Raw genomic sequence first — 22,247 nt, 5'->3', positions numbered from 1 at the left:
ACTGGGGTTAAACTTTAATTATTGCTTAGGGGAGGCCCACGCTTGCTGAGGCAAGAGACCCGGGTTTAATAAGTTAGTTGCAACATATTAAGGGGCATCTAAGAGACAGGTACATGTGGTAGCAACATTCAAGTCATGCCTTTATTTCACCCCCTCCACCACTTTTGACCCGGCCAATAAGCCATCCACAGACTGCAGGGAGCTGAGCAGCGCTCAGCACCACAAATACAGGTCGGGACAGGCAGGAGCATCTATGTGCAGGGCTGTGAGAAAAATCATATTGCGATACTGCTACTTGAACAGACGTCCTCCACAAGACTCCCCAGCCCACAGCTTCAACAGGCTCTGCAGATATTTGCTCCCCACTCAAGGGAGAGCAGGGACCGCTAAGGAAAGGGGTGCAAAGCAGAGATACACCCAGCTCGGGGAGCAGATCCAACCAAGGCTGAATTTAATCCCATCCCCAGCTGGTAAAATAAAGGCTTTGGCAACAGGCTTGAGGGAGGCAAGTTTTGAAGCAGCAGTTTTTCTGGTGTCTAAGTCACCCCAAAGGCTGCAGACCAGGCTAAGTGTTCAGTTCAATGCCTTCACAAATATCTTTGCTAGCCAAGAGGATGGCTGCAACATGCCGCCTCCTTCCCTCCCAAGGGTAGTTCCTTCCCTAGGGTAGTTCCACAGTTTTGTTTTCCATTTTAGGGGACGGGAGGTCATTGCATATGTATTAATTTAGCTAGCCATACAAATTTAGCTGGAGACCTCAGCAAGCCACTAACACAAAGCTGGCGAGCAGCTCTACCCCATAAGCTGGGGCAAAAGTGCTGGGACCATATCCAGCCTTCCCACAGAGGCTTGTGGAACAGATACAGCAGCTCTTCAACAGTTCAAGGAGCAGCTTATGGAGCCCAGAAGCTATAGAAGCCTGAACCTACAGGGAGACTCACAACACTCATGGAGTCCTGCATCTCACCCCAAAGAGGGTAAAAGGCTAATGTAGAAGCTCCCTTTGAAATGCCTTTTGATCTATAGCACCAGGCAGCTTTTTTGGCCATGATACAAACAGGCGGATGGATTGCCGCTATCTAACCATGACCCAAAGCATTGTGTACCTTCATCCAGGCACAAAGCTGAGACCTCTGAAGATCGCTGGAGTCCAGGTGACTGCTGGAAACCCTGGACACGATGGTGCTCTGCAAAGCCCAGCTCTGACCCTTCTGCAAAAATCAATTTTTGTGCATCAAGCACAGATAAGAAGGGGAGAGATAGGAAATCATGGGCGAAGTGGTACACAGTGGCTGAGTAGAGCCAGTAGTGACTGGCTGAGCACCCCAGCACCTCCTTGTCCAAAATGCACGATGGCAAGCAGAACGCCCAAACTCTGCAGAAAAACGAAAAAGCAAAGAAACCACATGAAATCTGTTCCACTTCCATACAAATTCCCAAATATACAATTGGCCAGGTGTTGTACATGAATAGTGAGCAAGTGACAGGGGAAGAGGGAACCTCTTAAGGCTCTTATCCCTTAGATCCTCACTTGTACACTAGCTGTGACATCCCTTCTCCAAGAGAAGCCTTCAGCTATGGGATCTGTCACCAGGCTGCAGTTCAAGAAGATGCTTTATAATGCCCTGCTTAGCACCCTCCCGACTGGAGGCCTATACAAAACTTGACAAGTGCAGTTTCCTTCTGGTGGCCAAGCTTCTCAAGTGTGGAAATAATCAGCGTACGTGCCAGGCACGGCTCTCCTCCGAGCTCAATTCCTGCTTGTCAGCATCCAGGCTGTGGCAGCGTTGTACCTTTCCACTTCCTCTGCCGTAAAATTGAGTTATTCTAGGCTCATAATTGACACAAAGTCAAACTCCATCTGTTTCCACCAAGATAAAGATTCCTCTGAGGTCGCTCTGCTAAGTACCTGTGACTTTGCTGCCCTGCCTCCCAGCACAGCTCTCCCGCACCGGGAGCAGAGAGGTGTGTGATGCCAAAATCAGTGCCCAGATTTGCTCAGGGTTTAATTCTGTGCTGCGTGCAAGGCAATATCTTTGTGCTATTTAAGTGCCCAGACCAATGGAGCACGTCCAACGCTATGCATAGCATCAGTAAGTGGGAGTCTTACAGTCTGGAGTAAAGAGGAAAACGCAATCATCCCAGGAAAAACTCATGAGGAGACAGCTCCTTCCGATGCCATTTTTTGCTACACTGAAGTTTCATAAGTTACATCAGTCAGACAAGTATCCCACCTATACATAATTCAGTTCATGGCTTGTTTTAATTTTAATTACTGGTAAAAAAAATTAAAACCTTTCCAGAGGTGCTACAGTGCACAGCCGATATCCAGGGTGGGAAAACAAAAGCCACAGCAGCATTGATCTTTGCACCCAACAAGAATGGGATTAGAAAGACTCGAGCACCGTCTGTAGTCTTCAACACGGAGAGGCTGCATGAAAGTATTAGTGAGCTGGAGGAACAGAGAAAGCCAAACAGCAAGAAAGCAGGTATGCAGCCAGGAAATAAGAAGTGTTATTTTCTTCAACAGTATAATTATGAGCAATCAAGCTATGGGGTGACAAATCCATTTGTGCTGTATAAACAGAGGCAGCCAAGCCAAGTCACCCCATTACCAAAACTAGCACCAGGAGGCCAATGCCTTACTGCAGAGTCATTGCACTTAGTGACAGTTTGGATGCAACTTGATCCTGTCACCGTTACAGCCAGCGGGCAGGAACGGGGCCAGCGAGATCGGCACACTCACCAGCACCTTCCTCAGCCCCGCTTGACCAGGCAAACGCTGCACGGGAAGTTTTGTTGCACACTCAGTTCTTTCAAGCCAGAATAACCACTGAAATTTCTAACCATGTTTTCAGCAAACGCTCATTTAGGTGGCTGCCCTCCCATAAACTGGCTTTGGTCCGCGAGCTGTACAGCATCATACCCAGGGTACAGTCCTGCATCAATAAATGTCTCTGCAAGGTTTGGCTCCCTCTTACATAGCAAGATATTCCTTCCCCAGTGCAGTGCATGCATGATGGGCAAACTGTGCATTTCCCAGAGGGACAACGTGGACAGGAGGTCTGTCCCTTGACAGGTAAAACATGGCATGAAGCAGCATCATGTAACTGCTATGCATCTGCACCCATGCAACCAGTGGCTTGCACAGAAAAGGGTTTTATGAGGAATCCAGCCCTTTCTCAGCATCCATGGAGAAGTCAAGGGTGCAAGTCTGCCGACAGCAAAGCCAACACCAGGCTTGTGCTTTGAAAAGCATGTGAGAGAAGTCAAAGGTCTCCGCAGACCAGAGCCCTCCCTCCAGCAGAGCACCGATTCCCTTCTGCAAGGGCTGCAGGATTGAGGGAAAACAAGAAGGAACAAGGTCTGAACACAACCCTTGCCCAGGCAGCCTGCACATATCTGGATGCCACGTGGAGCTTCAATGCCACCAGGTGATGGGCATCCCATGCCATATCAGAAGCTGTTTCAGACCCACAGCCCACACACCTGAGCCATGCCATGTATCAACCCGGTTGCAGCCTCCAGGCTGGTCCCAATTTGACCCAGAAGTCCCTGCTGATGGCCAGAGGCATCACCCTTGAATCTAGCAACAAATCTTTCCAGAGAGCAGCTTGCCTTGCTCTCCTCTCCACATGTAAACGCCACTGAGCTTCACCGGCATATTTCACAAAGGAGACTGGAAGTTACTTTTCAGTTACTCATCAACATCCTATGTTCCTACGAACATATACCTAAGTAAAGGTACCAAAACTTGCTGAGCAGGGGCTAGGAGAGGCATCAAAGCATCCTGCCTTACAGTACCAGGGATGATGAATCTCAATTAAGGTCAGAATCTTGATGTACCAGCAATGCAAGTTCCTATATTGCCAGAAAACCACAAGTCTGATTAACGTACAGAGTCCCCCATATCTCACAGCAGACAAATCCCACTACTGTCCCCAACTTGCCAGCAAATAAGCTCACATCACGTCACAAGGAAGCCCTCTGGAAGATGGCATCTCAGAGAAGATTTAGTTTCTTCTCTCCTTTTGCTCCGGATGGACCGAATACTTCAGGGACTCTGTGAATATTCCCTTGGCAGCCCCCCACCCCAATCTCACCCCACCCATCAGCTTCACGTTGTATTTCACAATAATGTGTGCTGCTTCTGCTATGCCATGGGGAGACTCACCAGGTTAGCAGCCCCTGCTCAGCAGAAATTGGACTTGCCAGCGTTGGTCAGGGTAAGGGTACAGAGCAGCCTCAAACTCTCCTGATTAAATCAGTTTTCACTTTATTCTGTGTTTTATCCCATAACAGCTCATGAGCTGTCCTAAAAAGACCATGTTTAGTCTGAAAACCACCCTTTTGCCAACAATATTTGGAGAAACTAAGTCATGCCATTCGAAGCAACCCCCATGCTGTTCCCACCTCCAGTGGAGAGCTTATTTCATGTGAATAAGCACCATGAAAACAATGCTTTACAGTTTAACATCAACCTGCAGATCAGCCTGAGAACACCAGTGGAAAGCTGAGCCTCCAGAACTAAGCAGACCTCCCATGCTCATCAGCTCCAGCGACATCCCCCACCTATTACCACCTCCACATGGGAAAGCACCATTTCCATATCGAACGCAAGGAGCCAACACATTCCCTACTGCCCTCCTCCCAAACTATTCACAGAGCAACCCACGGAGTCTCTCTAAACCAGGCTGGTGGGGGTGCAGCAGAGACAGGTTCAGCTGCCAGACACTTCTGCGCCATGTGCAAATGCCTCTCTCGGGGAAAAGTGGCTAAAGATAGCTCACAGTCCTGTAATCAGACCCATAAGACTGGGATTTTACTCCCACTCCAGCTGATGCACGGTTACTGGGATAGATGCCTCCTCTACACATCTAAATCATTACAAGCTGCTTTTGCAAGGAGCTGCTTGGGTTTGAAGACCTCCATTATGTTCCCAGTCCAACCCCAGGATACCAAAAAGTACTCAGCCACTGGGATGAAAAGCAGCAATGCTCAGGTAATGGTTTCTAGCCGCAAAAGACACCACGGTGAGCAGCCCACAAGGTGATGAAACAGTCCCTGTGTCACTGCCACAGCAGCAGGAAGGTTGTCCCATTACCACCTTCATGTCCCGCTGGCTCCAAAGATGCTCTGTGAACTCAGCCTGTTGGCATGCTCATTGGGATAAAGCGAGCAGAGCCCTTCGCCAAGTACCAGCTCCCCCAGAGCTCCCAGCTATTTTTGGCAAGTTGTGTCCAAAGATGAAAGTATTTATGGTATCTAGTTACCATCGATCACTGGGGGGGGGATTAAAAAAAATAAAAAAAATCACAAATTAAGTGTTCATCATTTAGCTATTGCACTGGAAAAAAACTGTTAGAAAGGAAAAGGGAAGGAGGAAAACTACTGCAGATTCTCTTTTCTCATCCCATCCCACATACTCCATTTTCCTCCAGTGGACCTGTATTGCTGCTCATGTGAGACAGTGACATTCCACTGTGGTTGCTATTGTAATGGAGCAAAAACTATGTACTAAAATGTTGGAGCTAGGCAAATGCTCCTACACAGCATTTTCCAGACTCTCTCTCACATCTCTGCCTGCACCACCCCCCAAAAATCCCACCCCTCAGGCATGTCTCACCTCCTTCATGCAGGCATTGCACACCCTACCCATTCCAGCCCATCACCAAAGGCAAACCTCCATCAAGTCACCTCCCTCCTCACAGAGGCCACCCAGCTCCTTCTGCAGGGTTGCTCAACCACCACCTTCAAGTCTTCCATGGCAGCTCCTGGAGAATAATTTTGCCTACTGCAAGAGGAAAGCATACCTGCAGAGTGCACACACAAAGCATTTGGGGACAGGGATAGCAGGACAAGGCTTTGACTCCCAGCTTCATCACAAGTTCAGTGGTACGGATGCTCAGGTAGATTTGGTTTAAGCATCTCACCCCCTGACAGAGAAAATGTGATGCTGTGTGGGTGAGAGTAGCATCTGTCTGCACCCAAAGAGGCACCCACGGTGCATCTGAAGGGCTGCCAACAGTGAGCTGCAGCTCTGCTGGAGGGGCTGTCACCCTCCCTCCAGTCAACCTGCTAAAAATACTCTGAACATGTCATTGGAGTTAGATTCCCACTCATTAGAGCAGGCACCTGAAAAGTTGAGTTTACTGGAGTGCTGCAGTGGATGGCTGTAAACTCTTTAGAAGAAGGAAGGAGAGGCGGTGAGGTAGCCCTGTATGTTAGGGAGTGTTTTGACTGTCTAGAGCTTAATGATGGTGACGATAGGGTCGAGTGTTTATGGGCAAGAATCAGGGGGAAGGCCAACAAGGCAGATATCATGGTGTTACAGACCACCCAACCAAGATGAAGAGGCAGATGAAATATTCTATAAGCAGCTGGGAGAAGTCTCACAATCGCTAGCCCTTGCTCTTGTGGGGTACTTCAACTTACCAGGTATCTGCTGCAAATACAATACAGCAGAGAGGAAAGAGTCCAGGAGGTTCCTGGAGTGTGTGGAAGAGACCTTCCTGACACAGCTGGTGAGGGAGCCAGCTAGGGAAGGCACCTCACTGGACCTGTGTTTGTGAACAGAGAAGGACTTGGGGGTGACATGATGGTTGGAGGCCGTCTTGGGGCACAGCGATCACAAAATAAGAGTTTTCGATTCTCAGAGAAGTAAGGAGGGGGGTCAGCAGAACTGCTACCTTGACCTTCCGGAGGGCAGACTTTGGCCTGTTTAGGAGACTGGTTGACAGAGTCCCTTGGGAGGCAGTCCTGAAGAGCAAAGGAGCCCAGGAGGGCTGGACATCTTCAAGAAGGAAATCCTAAAGGCGCAGGAGCAGGCCGTCCCCATGGGCCAAAAGACGAGCCGGCGGGGAAGAAGACCGGCCTGGCTAAACAGAGAGCTTTGGCCAGAACTCAGGAAAAAAAGGAGCATTTGTGACCTTGGAAGAAGGGGCAGGCAACTCAGGAGGACTACAAGGATGTCATGGGGTTATGCAGGGAGAAACTTAGAAGGGCCAAAGCCCAACTAGAACTTAATCTGCCATAAAAGACAATTAAAAAAATGTATCTATAAATACATTAGCAACAAAAGGAGGGCTAAGGAAAACCTCCATTCTTTATTGGATGCGGGGGGAAACATAGTGACAAAGGATGAGGAAAAGGCTGAGGTACTTAATACCTTCTTTGCCTCAGTCCTTAATAGTAAGACCAGTTGTTCTCAGGGTACCCAGCCCCCTCAGCTGGCAGACAGGGACAGGGAGCAGAATGAAGCCCCCATAATCCAAGGGGAAATGGTTAGCGACCTGCTACACCCCTTAGATATGCACAAGTCTATGGGGCCAGATGGGATCCACGCCAGGGTACTGAGGAGCTGGTGGAAGTGCTCACCAAGCCACTTTTCATCAGCAGTCCTGGCTCACCGGGGAGGTCCAGTTGACTGGAGGTTAGCAAATGTGATGCCCATCTACAAGAAGGGTCAGAAGGAGGATCTGGGGAACTGCAGGCCTGTCAGTCTGACCTCGGTGCTGGGGAAGGTTATGGAGCAGCTCATCTTGAGTACCATCACGCAGCACATACAGGACAACCAGGTGATCAGGCCCAGTCAGCACAGGTTTATGAAAGGCAGGTCCTGCTTGACTAACCTCATCTCCTTCTGTGACAAGGTGACCCACTTAGTGGATGAGGGAAAGCCTGTGGATGTTGTCTACTTAGACTTTAGTAAAGCCTTTGACACCATTTCCCACAGCATTCTCCTGGAGAAACTGCTTGTTCATGGCTTGGATGGGTGTACTCTTCGCTGGATTAAAAACTGGCTGGATGGCTGGACCCAAAGAGTTGTGGTGAATGGAGTTAAATCCAGCTGGCGGCCGGTCACAAGTGGTGTTCCCCAGGGCTCAGTATTGGGGCCAGGTCTGTTTAATATCTTTATCAATGATCTGAACAAGGGGATCGAGTGCACCCTCAAAGTTTGCAGATGACACCAAGTTGGGCAGGAGTGTTGATCTGCTTGAGGGTAGGAAGGCTCTGCAGAGGGATCTGGTCAGGCTGGAGCGATGGGCCAAGGCCAATTGTATGAGGTTCAACAAGGCTCAGTGCCGGCTGGGTCACAACAACCCCATGCAATGCTACAGGCTTGGGGAAGAGCGGCTGGAAAGCTGCCCAGCAGAAAAGGACCTGGGGGTGTTGGTCAACAGCCGGCTGAAGATGAGCCAGCAGTGTGCCCAGGTAGCCAAGAAGGCCACTAGCATCCTGGCTTGTATCAGAAATAGTGTGGCCAGCAGGACTAGGGAAGTGATCGTCCCCCTGTACTCGGCACTGGTGAGGCCGCACCTCAAATACTGTGTTCAGTCTTGGGCCCCTCACTCCAAGAAAGACATTGAGGTGCAGGAACACATCCGAAGAGGAGCAATGAAGCTGGTGAAGGGTCTAGAGCACAAGTCTTATGAGGAGCGGCTGAGGGAGCTGGGGTTGTTTAGCCTAGAGGAAAGGAGGCTCAGGGGAGACTTTCTCACTCGCTACAACTACCTGAAAGGAGGTTGTAGTGAAGTGGGGGTCAGTCTCTTCTCCCAAGTAGCAAGTCATAGGACAAGAGGAAACGGCCTCAAGTTGTGCCAGGGGAGTTTTAGATTGGATATTAGGAAAAATTTCTTCCCCCAAAGGGTTATTAAGCATTGGACCAGGCTGCCCAGGGAAGTGGTTGAGTCACCATCCCTGCAGGTATTTAAAAGACGTGTAGATATGGCGCTTAGGGATATGGTTTAGTGGTGGAATTGACAGTGTTAGGTTTACGGTTGGACTTTATGACCTCAAAGGTCTTTTCCAAACTAAATTATTCTATTGTATGATTCTACTAGCTCAAACTAAGTGTCACAACAGGAACAGGCTGAGCAGCCCACCTAAGGAGAGGCACTTTCCAAGAACGAGCCTCTTTCCTTGACATACGACTGCTCAACAGCTTGTTTGCATCACTTCACTGGGTGAACATAGGAGAGCAGTGCACAAATACTCCTGTGACAACACCAATCCTGCAGAAGGTTTATACAGGCTACTAACACCACTCTTCAACTGAGAACACACATCTTGACCCCGCAAAAGGCAAGCCTCAGAGAAATAGGTGGCTCACACTGCGTCCTCCTGGTGCCTCTCCCATCCCAGGGCATGTCCAGACCTGGTTGCAAGTGTGCTGGAAAGCAGACATCTGACTCCTCACATGAAACCACTCATTTTTTACACCATCAGACATGTCTGCAAAGCAGTTGTGTCAGATGTACAATTAGCCAAAGACCAGCACCCAAGGAAGCTGGATTCATGGGAATACATCTCAAGGAAGAAAAAAATCTACATATCTACCTGCCTTTCTACAGTATCCAAGTCTTCACATCCTCCTCCTGCCCCACTGAGGCAGTGCCATGTCCTTTATTTTGCAGTCACAGAACGAGGAAGACACTCATCTCCTTGACCAAAACCACTGATGTCTGCATAAAGCAAAAGGATAAGCCCAAATCATCGCCCAATACCTCAGACATCCTTCCTTCAGAGTCATCAGAGCATCAACCCAAGACTTCATGGCTACCTCACAGTATCTGAGGACAAATAACCAACAGCCCAAGTGTTTCTTAAAAGGGAAGATAAAAAGCTCTGTCCTTCATTGTTCCCAGGGTGAAACAGGAGGTAGATGGCACAAGCAAGAACTAAGCCCTCTTCTCTTGAGATGATAATTTTCAGATGCCTTCCTCTTGCTGGAGAGGAAGGACCCAGAGTTCACCAGTTCCTGGAAGCAAACATCTCTTGCATGGCCAAGGGAGAAGAAAGATTTCTGCTTGGGACTTCAGGCTGCCCACAGCATCACGGAGGTGAACCACTGTAGGACAGGCTCCCAGGCAGAAGCAAGACCTCAGACCCACCAGACAGTATCCCTGAAGCTGCAGCAGATGCAGCCAGCTGCAGACAGACCAACCAACATTTCTTTCTCCTTCACTGCCAACTGATGATGCAGCATGCATCCACTCAAGCTCTCTTGGTCATGCATGGAAAAGGCCCACCAGCCCCCAAGGACCCAGGGACCACCAGTCACTCCCTGCTGCCATTTGCTCTGTGGGGCAAACGCAAGCAGAGGTGACCACATCACAGTCAGAGAGCATCCAACAGGGACACAGGCTGACATGGGACACCAGCCACCTACACCCAAGGGGTGAAGTTCTGCTTCCTATGATCCCATGAGGCTCGAAGCAAACACTTGCCCTAAAACCCAGCAAGACTCGAGTTGCACAGGAGAAAGGTCTAGCTTTCAGGAGGGGAATAAGGGAAATCAAGGCCAAGCCATTTTTGTGGGGTGGTGCATTCAGGCAAGCCCTGCTCATCCTTCCAGTCAAACTCTCTTGCTCTGCAAAGTAACTTCCAGGAGGAGAAACAAAAAAAAGAAAAAACAGAGTTTCTTAAACATAGGCACCTTCTGCCTGAGCTGAAGTGTGACAGGACTCAACCAAAGCACTCCAGGAGCAACACACATCAGCTTGAGCAGACCTCAAACACCTGAGCACTCCAGGATGGCCATGGCATACAGGTCTTCACTAAGCCTGTGCCACTGTGACACCAAGATCTTTCAGCATTTTACAGTTCTTCTACGAAAGCAGGAGAAGCGACAAACTCTACTTTGTCCATCATTTACAACATAAAAAAAAGTTAGAAGATCAAACTCTGTAGCTGGTTTCAACTCTAGAACAAGAAAATGTTTTAAATACAGCCCTCATGTTTCATGGCAAGGAGAGGATTTATTACCACTGGGACACAAGACTTTCCCCACAGGCAGGTAGCTGCTGCCTTCCCAAATTCCCAAATCTCCCACCTGGCAGTGAGCCCTGGGGGGAATCCAGACATCTCAGCAGTCCCTATATATCCACTCACCGAACAGCCACAGCATAATTTATTTCAAAGCTCAGCCACTTGCAGCTATATTTATTTTTTTAATACCAGCTACATTGCCTCAGCCCAATGCTTTTTCTCGACAGCTCTGCCATTTAGCAAGCATTAAACCTGATGGTGCATGAGACATAACACGGTTTTACTCACACCTCTGTCCAAGAGCTGGCTCAGTAGAGCTGACAGCCACAAGTGTTTTAGGCAATATTTCTCTCATACCTTTCCTTCCAAAAAAAGCCAGCCTTTTGGAACCAAACATATGGGATCCGTCACCAAAAATGGTGATTTTGGGAGCAGAACATCTCAGCTTCAGGGAATGCTGAAATACAGCAATAAGTTTCAGGGCAGCCAGTAGAAGACAACAGTGGCTGAGCTGAGACATGTACAAGGAGGACGTGATGTCCAGCTTCTTGACCAAGCACTGGGGCACTCCCATGAAACAGCACCACTCAGACAAGAGTTTTCCTCTCCCCCAAATGCCCCTCTTGGGACTCCACAAGCCTTTGTAAACAATTATCTTCTGGAGCCTAATAAAGGGTTGGGAAAAAAAAAAAACACACACGAGCAAATAAATTGGGCTGAGGTCCAGATCTGATGCCAGGGACTGAAAGGTTAAAGGGGAGATGGTACACATGTAACATGATTTAAGCTCTGCTTGCTGCCTCCCCCTGCCACCACTCGCTTATTTTTCCTTCCTCCTAGATCTAACCCCAGGCTCCACTACGGTTGTATTTCACTTCCCACTTGAAGCAGAAAATTTTAGAAAAAGTATGAAATGGGTCAGGGATCCAGTTAGCAGCTCTCCAGGTGAAAAGAGGATTTGAAATCACTGCAACCACCTTCCCTCGATGCAAAAGGCTGGTTTGTGTTTTCTGACTGCGGTATTTAAACAAGAGAAATTTCACAGGAGACACTGCCTTAAGCATAAGGTGTTTGAGCTATAATAAGTACCAATAGATGTTCTTTCTCCTCAGCTTTACCACACTTTGAGTCAATTCAGACATAATGATTAGCGTATGAACTCTGGTAGAAATCAGATGGCTTAGCTACGTGAGGTACTGGAATTGGATAGCCCCAGGAACTCACATTTCCATTTATTTTAACTCTGGCTTTTTTGGATTAGGTTGCTATCACAGAGCCAAGTTAGAAACACTGGATGCTGTGTTAAATCCCATTAGCTGATTACATGGCTGAGCAGCAGCAAGTGTTTGCCGAAAAAGTGAACCCGACCGCCCAATTTGGGAACCAGACGGTCACGCTGACCTTGTGCGCAGCAGCATGTAACAGCAACGAGCGTTTGCTCCCGCTTTTGTCAAAAGCCATCTCTTTCAACAGCTCAGACTATCCGCAGCACAGCCGGGGCTGATGTTCCTCTAGACTAACCCTGGCTCAGCCAGCCTAAAGCCTGGAGCATGGCTTTGCAGAGGGCAGGCATATTTCTGCCATCATACTATAGCAAGCATCACTCCTGCCAAGTCCCAGCTCTTTCCCTCCTCCATCTCCTGCCATGCCACCAGTTTGTTCAAACCAGCCTTCTTCGAGTCCTTCTAGAGAACCCCTCCCAGCACATCAGTACAACAGAAAAGGAAATAAAGTTATTCTAAAACTGAGATAAAAATAAAGCCTTCGACAGCAGAGTCTGGGACAGCCTAACACACACAGCAACAACGAGGACTGGTTTGTCCTGTGTTCACAACAGAGGGGACACTCATGCAAGAGGATGGCAACCTAGAGGGACCTTCCTGCCATGACCAACAGCAGATGAACCTCAGGTTTGACCCTCCTTGCCCATGACTTTCTGTACATTTGTGGCATTGCTGGCAGGAGTCATGAATAACAACAGGGAAGCAAACAAGGAAAGTGCCTTCCCACCCTGGCTCCACTTCCCAGTAGGAGCAGCCAAAGAAACAGGTTCCCTTTCCAGGTCCTTGACTTGTTCTTTGCTGTCTGGTTTCAACCTCCAGGCTCCATTCCTCCTGGGGAAGGAGCTTTTACAGAGGCTGGAGATTAACATTTTTCATTTCCTCATACCAAAAGGAAGAGGAAATTCCTAAACAGCTGTGCTGATCATGCCACTCTCCTGTAAAGCAGTTATCGCCACATCTCCCTTGGGGAGTTTAGCCCAAGAAAATAAACCCTATTCACATTTTGAGAGAGAAGCTGGGGCACCTATCCTCTGGCGAAGGCTCCAAGTTGCAGATCCCAAAAGGATGGAGATGTCTGCGTAAGCACGGAGTCAGGTGCCCAAATTTGAAGAGGACAAGACATGCCCACACTCAGACTGCAGCAGCCTCCCCGCTCATCTCGGTGCATTCAAGCAACACATGGGAGCTGCTGGGAATTATGCGCTTCCAAATCAAGGTGGGAGCCAGGCGATTCCTGGCCCAGGTCTACACCACCGGACCCTTTACCAGCTTCAACTCGTGTTTTCACCATCCTTGCAGAGGTCAGTGCCCTGAAAGAGCATCAAGCCAAGTTGGGAGAACTGTCCTCCCTGCACTAGCGTTCAATAGTTGCACAAACGCTCCAGGAGCTCTTTCTCCAAGCAGAGAGCAGCCTGGCAAGATGCAAGGAGGTAGATTCCTCAATTTAATTCAGTCCACATTGAGACCAGCTACTGCCTTCATTAAGCATCAGCCAGCTCATTACATGCACAAACATACAGCACAGTAACGAGCCGGCTGCATTTAAGACACATGCTTGACCAGTTTACAAGCCTCGCTCCCCAAATTGTCCACTTCTTTGGGAAAAAAAAAAAAAAAAAAAGAAGCACATTTAAGAGGGACTTACAGAGCAGCAGCACTTCCAGCGCAATTCCTCGTTGGATGTTTCCGTAGTGCTAAAGGACCCAAAACACCCACATCCCTCAAGCCTTGCTGATCGTTAAAGTTTTAATAGCGCTGATAAGCTCTCAGCTGGAACAGCTCTTGCGCACAGTAAGTTTTATCTGCCACAGAGCACGCTTGTTACAGAGCCTTTCTTATCACTACTGCAAATACCAGCAGAGATAGAGAAGCACACAATGCCCAGGAAGGGAAGGTGAAGAAACATGAGTGGACATGTTGTCTTTTGACTCCATCTGCCCAAGCTCATGACCTCGGGGGCTCCCTGCTCCTCACCCCACATACCCTCAAAAGCTCCACAGCCCCCAGCGAGGACAGCCCTACATCCAGCCCACAAATTGCTCAAGGAGAGGAGCAGAGCAGACTTCAAACCTTAAGCCAGTGGTCCAGATACGTCCCTTCAGGGAACATGCAGCTGAGCCACAAAGTTCCAGGAAACAGGGAAAAAGCCAGTATTTTCCCTGAGCTGGGGAGAAGAAGCCAGGAGAGCAAAAGTGAGTGTCTCATGGGTCCAATACAGCACTCAGTACAACCAGACTATTACCCCAGAAGCTTGGATTTAAGGACTCTCATGACAGAAGGGTTTTAACATTATAAGCTGACACTTCTAGAAATATAGACGACCCCTCTAGTTTAATCTTATTCTGCTCTTAGAAGTGGATCTATAACTGTTCACTACAGGACATCTCTAAGAAAGTCTGGACATCAGGTTACAGCTTCACAATAAACTCACAGGCTTCATTCCTGCTAACGAATCACATTCCCGCTGTGATACAGCGGCGTTTAGCACATCAAGAAGATAAAACCACGCGGGGTTTTCAGCCCAGCAGGAACCTTTGCCTTCAGGTCACAGGCTCAAATCCAGCCTTGGTATTAACCAGCCAACCTCTCTCTCTCCACACCTCTCACCCCCTACCAGAAGGGCCCATCCACCAGCAAAGGCATTTATCACCCCGCTCCAGGTGACACTGGGGCAGGTCACCAGCATCATTAAGGCTTCCCAGTACATCCGTATTCAGCCAAGCATGGTTTGAGATCAGCGTGCACCAAAGCTTTCCCAGCCCGGCAGACGGACTGCAGCAGGCAAGCTGTTTGCAACACCTCCACGGAGGTGACCCCTAACAAACAGCATTTCCAGTCTGCAGCAACTTTTGGCGGAGCTAGAGTTGCATTACAGACCCAGTGCAGGAGCAGCACAACAGAGCAGGTTCTGAAGGCTGAAAAGCCAAAACTGAACAAATCAACCTTGCATTCAAGATCAACAGCTTGCACCCCGTGTCTTTCTTTTGGGGGAGACAAATAGGTACGTTCAAGGTTTGATCTAGGCAGGCAATATTGCCCCAAGAGCTCTGACAGCTCCTAGCTAGAGGCCGTGTATTTTAATCTCCCCTGGAGAGACAAAAAACCACAGTAAAAGGCTCCCACTTCCCCCAGTTGCTGGCAGGGTGCTCTGCCTTTTGCTGGGATCTCCTGTCCACTTCGTTAGTCCCTGTGGGGTCAGTCACCAGTGCCCACTGAGCCATGGCAGGTGGTTGTGTGAACTCCTGCCATGTTTTTCACACCTTAAAAAGAGACTATTTAACAGCTTCTTTGTGGTCTTCTTCACTGCCCAGAGAAAGATATTGTACAAGCAAGTACCAAGGGTGTCCCCAAGCACCACAGGTGCCAGCAGGCACGATGGCTTCGCAGGACTGTGGGGTACAGCAAGGACAGCGTTGCACCCAGGCTCCCCGTGCTGGTTACATCCACCCTGGTGGCACTGCCCACCTTCTCCCCAACACCCCCACCCTTCAACAAGGGGAGCAATTTTCCAGGCTACATCAAGTTAACAGAGCTGCGTTACCAGATACGTCCACCTCACTTCAGACAATGCTCACAGCTCCCACCTTGCTTCAGTTAAAGACTTTTGCCTTCAAGCAGAAGAAAGAGGCTGGTAGATGCTAAATCCTAGTCACCAGATGCAAGGTGCTCTGGGTGGACTATTCCTTGTTTTTTTTTAAAGGCTCCCAAGCTATGTGTTGGCCCTGTTGACAACATCTAGGAAGCTGAACAGGTTCCTGCCTCCACCACGGCTCCTGTGACAGCAGGAGAGATGCCCACCCTCCCCAGAGGGGTTTTTCAGGAACGGTTTGCACCAAAGGCACAAAGACTCTCTTGCATCCAGAGACCCCCTTCCAGCTCCACAGGTCTAGCAAACCACAGAGCAAGTTTTGAGCTCCTCGTTACCCACGTTACTCCTCGTACCCCATGCAAGCTCAGGACCGGAGCTGAAACCACAGCGCGTTGCAGGGCTGATACTTGCCCGGGTACGAACGCAAGGAAGGACGTTTCCTCAGATGCTGGCCTTCAGCCGCACCGCTCCTGCCCACGTTTTCAGGGACAACGGCTCTATTGCTATAATCCCACAGGCAGCTTTATTTTTCTTTGCAAAGCAAAACTGTATAGGGAGAACCCGCACAGTTTGTGTTTCAGGAACACGCGTCTACGCAGCGGTGTGACCTTGCAAGGCACAAAGGCTTGCCTGACAGCATAAGAGACACCAGAGCACGCTTATCCCCATCACATTAACATTTTAACATATACAGCTGTCTTACCCACAAGTACACTGCATTCCTTTAACATACAGCTCTCCAAGAGCAAGAGCCTGGAGATCCAAACAAAAAAAAAAACATCCTTACGCAAAAGAGACAGATTAGGAAACACTTGTGATAAGGGAAAGTATCTCCAGCCGAGCTGTCAACCTTGCACTTTAAATTAGGCTTTTAATGAGGACTGCAAGCACTCTGCATTTCAGTGATTAACTCAGAGCTAAATATGAGTTTAGCTGCTTCGTTTTTAACACGGATTCTGCCTCCAGGTTTCAGGCAGGAGCAGAAACAGAGGAGATGACAAGCACAACTGCGAGAAGCTTGCAGGCTGTCAGACACCAGCAACTTTTGAAGCTAATGCCAAAGCCCAAGCAGGGGGGTAACCCACCCCTAAAATAAGAGCCACTCACCACTATGTATTTACAGAGTGCCAAATGCAACGTAGCAAGTGGTTCGGGAGCTCATAGGACCCAGCTTGTGAGCACAGGCAAAAACGAGACAGTAATACCTATGTTTTGGCAGCATTTTGATATCTGTGTAAAAGCTGGAAAACAGGGCTTACAAGTTCAGTGTACTAAGTGCAGAGCGATTCTTTATGATAAACATAATTTGCATGTGAACAGGAACGCATCTAAAAATAGACATTTTCAGAAGCCATAGGTCTCACCTCACCTCTTGGCTTGACGAATTCCAGGGCTCCGAACAAGCCCCAAACCATCCACAGATTACAAGGACTGTTCAGCCATCATTACTGTGCAGATCTCTAAGCTCAAACAGCCAGCTCACGGCCACGGATGGAGAAATCACAACCCGAAAAGCTTGAGAGAAACGGAGCAAAGCACACAGCTGGATTTCTGCCTGGACACCCAGACCAGGACACAAGCGCTGCCTGTTTGCTGGATTTCAAACTGCAATAGGTTTGACTGACAGTTTAAAGTCTCATCGACAAGATGAATGAATAATTAGCAGGTAGACTGACACCCAAATTCCCACAATACCTGCAAACATAATCACTGCTGTATCAGGCGACTGCCTACAAAACATCATCTACTTGACAGCCTCAAGAAACTTCTTTATGGGGCTTCTTCATACAAGAAAGTAGTTGGGTAAGAGACACGCTGGTTTTGAACATACACTTCTTACCTTCTCCAAAAAGCCTTTTTTGTCTCCAGGAAAGGTCAAAGGGTTGGATGACTCCTTCCTACATCAACAGCTGAGACACGCAGGAAATATTTTAATCCCAAAGAAAGCATTAATTACCTCTTGGCAAAAAAAAAAACCAAACCCAAAAAACAAACACACACACAACACAATCCACCCAAATATCACAGAGTGACCTCACCACCGTGGTAAATCCCTGTAAACAAGCCTAAACCCTCTCTATCCGTCTCAGAGCCGGGGGTTTGGGCACCAGTAGCACCTCCAGTTAGCAGGACCTGGGAAGCCCCCAGCCCCACCTTGCCCCTTGGCAGCATGATGGAAAAGCACTGGGCATAGCAAGGGGCCCTGAGACATGGCCCTGAATATATCTCAGTTTTACCACCATCCTCCAAGGTTTTGGTCAGAAAAGAGCTCTGCAGTCAGCACATGGGTTTCAGACAGGGTCACACACAAGGGACACCTTGGAGGGCCAAGCCTGCCCCTTGCCACCAGGTTTCTGCCCTCATGGCAAGGTCCTAGGAAATTTAGCAGGACAGCAAGCCTAGACATGAGCCTCAAATCCTCTCCAAGCTCTTAAGTGACCTGCTCCAGGATTAGACCTATTTCCCGACAACTGTGGAGCACTTGGTGCATCGCCCTGCCACCCCACGACCTTTGGGTACCAAGTCCCAACCGCTAGTCACGGGGCTGTAGCCATCTCCAAGTCTGAAAATTGAATACATTTTATTTGTTTTGCTGCAGTTCTGCAGTAGGCAATCAGACCATTGACTTCATTTTAGACTCAGGCAATTTGATTTACGATTAGGCGACTGTCAACTCAAGAGCTTCGTCAATACAAGATAAGTGGCCCAAGATATAATCTATTAGAGTGGCTCAGAAGAACACTTGGACATTGAAGGGTACAGCCAGTCCATTACATCTTTTTAAATGCTACACCCAAAATACCTATTAAAGGAAATTCTGGTCTTCACCTTATGCTATTTAAGTCAGATGCAAGATGCTTTCCCTGAGCAACCTGTGCAAGTGTGAGCCTGAAACTCGGCGCAGCTAAAAACAGCGGACGACCAGAATATTTCTGCACCGTGCATCTAGCCTCAGGCTGGGGGAGGGAGAAGTTTCGTTTCAGCTCACCAAGGAGGGGGGGGAAGGGAAGCAAAATGCAGGGACCAGACATTTATAAAGAGATTGTACAAGTTACAGCAGAGTTTTAAGGGAATTTTAAGAGAAATGGCAGGTTTTTAAAAAAAAAAAATTAAAAATAAAAATTGAAGGCAAGCTTGCTTTAAAGGGAAAAGTGCAAGAGAAAAGCTGCTTTAGCACAGTGCCACATGGTACATCTGAAAGTGAAACAGAGCCTTTTGAGCATTTCCAGACAAGAAGAGCATAAACTTACAGTCCATCACCTCCAAGTCCTCCAGGATCCAGCAGCCTGGACCCCAAGCACCAGGCAAAGCCTCGCTGAAAGCCCAGCTCCCAAGCAGCCGGCAACACGGAGGATGCGGTGGTTAGAGAGCAGGAGGATTCAATTTTGTCATGACTAAGGAATTACATTAAAACCAGTATGAGCTATTTCCAAGGAAGAGATTAGCCGCCAGCAGGACTCTGCACAGATGTGGGAGCCCGGTGATAGAGCGGGTGCCCAGATTCGTGCATCACCCCAGGCAAGGTGCTGTTTTTGCCTCCCTCCTATCCCCATCCCACCTTTCATCCAGCAGAAAAAAAAAAAAAAATAAAAAATACCAGCCCACTTCAGCAATACCTGGACCCACAAAAAAAATCAGCGCAAAAAAATATTCACAAAAGCAGCATTTTTCATACAGATGATCCTGCCCAAAGACCAGACGGACAAAAGAGACAGAGCTCAATCAAAACATGTAATGGATTCAGTATGTGAAAACACACGACGCGTCGAGATAGACACAAGCACGGAAAAATTTCCAGTTGCCACCCAAGAAGGTCCTTGTTTGAATACCCTTCAGGGGAACACTCTGTACCTTGAAACTTTGGCAGAAACCTTATACAAATATTTAATTACATATAAAAATAAGGCTTTTTTCAGGTTATTGAGCAATGACAGGCTATTTAACCAAATATTCAGGCAGTTGTCCTGCCAGTATCTGTGGGTATTTTTGGAGGAAGTGGGGAGAACACAGCGGTTAGCTAAAGAGAAAAAAGCAGCAAAGCCAAACACCAGTGTGCCGCTTTTTTTTTTTTTCCCTTTTGAAAGTCAAGACATGTATTAAAGTAGCTGTATCTAATCACTGCTTATAGAGGGGCTGGCAGGCAAGAGCAACTGCTATAAACAGTCTTTTAAATCCCTTTTCCCAGCATCACGCTTAGAATATTCCTACAAAGGTCTGTTAAACACCAGCAGCGTACTCAGAGTTAGGGAAGGCTAGCAGGGAGCAGAGCTGGAACGGGAATATTTTGCTTGGGGAGGAAGGGAGAGGGAATGAGGTGCCTGGGTCCCCCACACACACTGGATATTGCACCCCTGCAAGACCCTCCTGGATCCCTGGGTGGGCAAAGGTTGTCATCTCCACGCGTCTTGCAGCGTGGTTAAGGAGGCAGCTCCTTGGTGTGACACTGCCCTCTCCTGAGCAGAAGGCACTGCTCAGCTTCACACCCAGCTCAGTCCAACGATTTTGGGGAGCAACAGCCCTGAGCAAACACCCTGCTACAAGGGGGAAAAGCCGAGACACCACTCACCCCACAACGGCTGCGCTTGACACCAGCAAAGCCCAAAGCAGCTACAGCCTCCTCACGCTGACAGCACTTACTGGTTTTCTGCACAAGGATGAACTACCACCACCGATTTGGCCTCCTTGAAGCACAATTATCAGCTGCTGCAGCCTAACGAAGCCTCTTTATGGCCCCAGGCAAGTGGCTGCCAGGTGGATCCCATCACTTCACCTCAATATCAGCAAGAAGGTGCAAAGCATCTCATTCATGGGCTTTTAGGCAGGAGTGCAGCCTCTCAGGAGGCATCTTCTCAAGAAAAAGGCGTTTCAAACCAGCATTGCAGCCTTCAGGGAAAGCATGTTCCTACACCCTGTGTTTGTAGGAAAGCTGCTCCCAGGAGGAGCCCTAAGTGCCCATCCACATCCAACCCCAACACTCTTATGTTGGCAATAACCACACCTTCATGCACAAGCCTATAGCTGTATGGCAGCAATGCCATCAGTATTTCAAAGGTGCAACCATACCCTTTTATCTTCACCCTCGGGGAAAGACTTACAAAGCAAGTCAAAGGATAATATTCCCCGCAGGGGTGTCTCTTAAAAGGGGACCCAGATCTACCTTCCACCACCTGTGAGCATCAAAGTGCCTCTAAGCAAACAACAGGGTGACTGAGCCATCTGCTACCGGCATCTTGACCTCAACCTACGACACCATTTGTAACCGTGAGTTACTGTAAGCCACACATTTAAAAAAAAAAAAAAACCAAACAACAAAACCTTAAATATACTGCTTTTGGCATAGAGCAGTGTGAAACACGACGACAATTCTAATGCAGTCACTTGAGATCAAATATGCACGGCAGTTAATGGATAAAAGTACACCAAATAGTCCCTGGCCCTTGCAGCCGGTTCAGTATCTCATTATAATCTTCCTGGTTCATAAAAGCAATTTGTTGCCTTGCAAAAACTCAACCCTTTATCATTAATTCCAAGCCAGCAGTTTCTGAATCTACAAGCCGACACCAAATAAATTGATCCAACCAGAACTCATTTTCCTTGCGCTCTTCATTGTCGACGCACAAGACAAATATCAGTCATGCTTCGCCTTCAAGTACAGAATTCAGCGCGGGGAAGAGCGTAACGTGCAGAACATGCTTATTTAATAGAAAAAGTACAGCTTGACAGAGACACCCACTCTAAAATTAACTCTGTCTCAAAGCAGAGCTTATATTTGCCACTGAAGAAGCACCTTCTAAATCACAGAGAAATATTCTGCAGCTAAATATTGCTGGGATATCGGTGTGAAGGTGCTTCAAGTCTTGATGGAGGAAAAGATGTTAAAATAGGAGGCTTTAAGGATTCAGGATGCAGGTGGATAAAGGCTGTATAATGTATTAATGGACCACTTTCCGTAGCAATATCTGATGACTGGCGAATATAGACATGCCAGACAAAATGCAAGGCAGGAAATCCATTTACTTCAGCTTTTCCCCAGCCACACCTGCCAAGTGCAAGCCAGCACTTTATAAGAAGGAAAGAAGGTAGAAGGCATTTATCCCGCATCACTGTGTGATCCAAACCCAAAAAAGCTCTTTAAGAATAAGCACCAGTCTAACTTTTGCTCGCTAATAAGCAACAGTCTAAATTTCCTGGCAGCTGGGAGCACCCCGAGGAGAATACAGCATCCGAGCGGCATAGTCAGGCTTAATGTTCTCCATGCACGGCATAACTTTCTAACGGAGAAAAACCTGTACGGGCTTACCGAGCGAGCACTCGTTTTCCTTCGTACAGGGACAAAGAGCCAGCAAAGAGAACCATAATTCAATTTTTTTTAATTTCACATGCAGCATGGTCATGACTATTCTGATCATCTATCTGTAATCCCTTTCCAGCCCCAAAATAACCCTTAAGCCAACCCGATTACAAGTAATAATAGTGGCTGCACAGACCCACCCCTAAAAACCCAAAGCATGGCGAGTTTGACAAAGCCAGGTTTTTTCTGGCTGAAGAACCCCCCATTTCCATCTTGCCAGGAGTGAAATTTCACAGCTTCAACATCAGGAATT

The 22,247-nt window shown here is 48.2% G+C and overlaps 1 protein-coding gene across 2 annotated transcripts in view; it reads right to left on the bottom strand.

Moving 5' to 3' along the window:
- GDPD5 (glycerophosphodiester phosphodiesterase domain containing 5) overlaps nt 1-20,286 on the bottom strand; it is a 173,997-nt gene extending 153,711 nt beyond the window's left edge. For both annotated transcript variants that reach the window (XM_050913564.1, XM_050913572.1), the window contains exon 1: nt 20,210-20,286. The gene's annotated coding sequence lies outside the window, so the exon portion shown is untranslated. The remainder of the gene's footprint in view (nt 1-20,209) is intronic.
- Between the last annotated feature and the right edge of the window lie 1,961 nt (nt 20,287-22,247).

This window comes from Gymnogyps californianus, chromosome 1 (genome assembly GCF_018139145.2).
Source record: "Gymnogyps californianus isolate 813 chromosome 1, ASM1813914v2, whole genome shotgun sequence".
Lineage (NCBI taxonomy): Eukaryota > Metazoa > Chordata > Aves > Accipitriformes > Cathartidae > Gymnogyps > Gymnogyps californianus.
The sequence above is the reverse complement of the archived record's forward strand: the minus strand, read 5'-3'. Positions and strand labels throughout refer to the sequence as shown.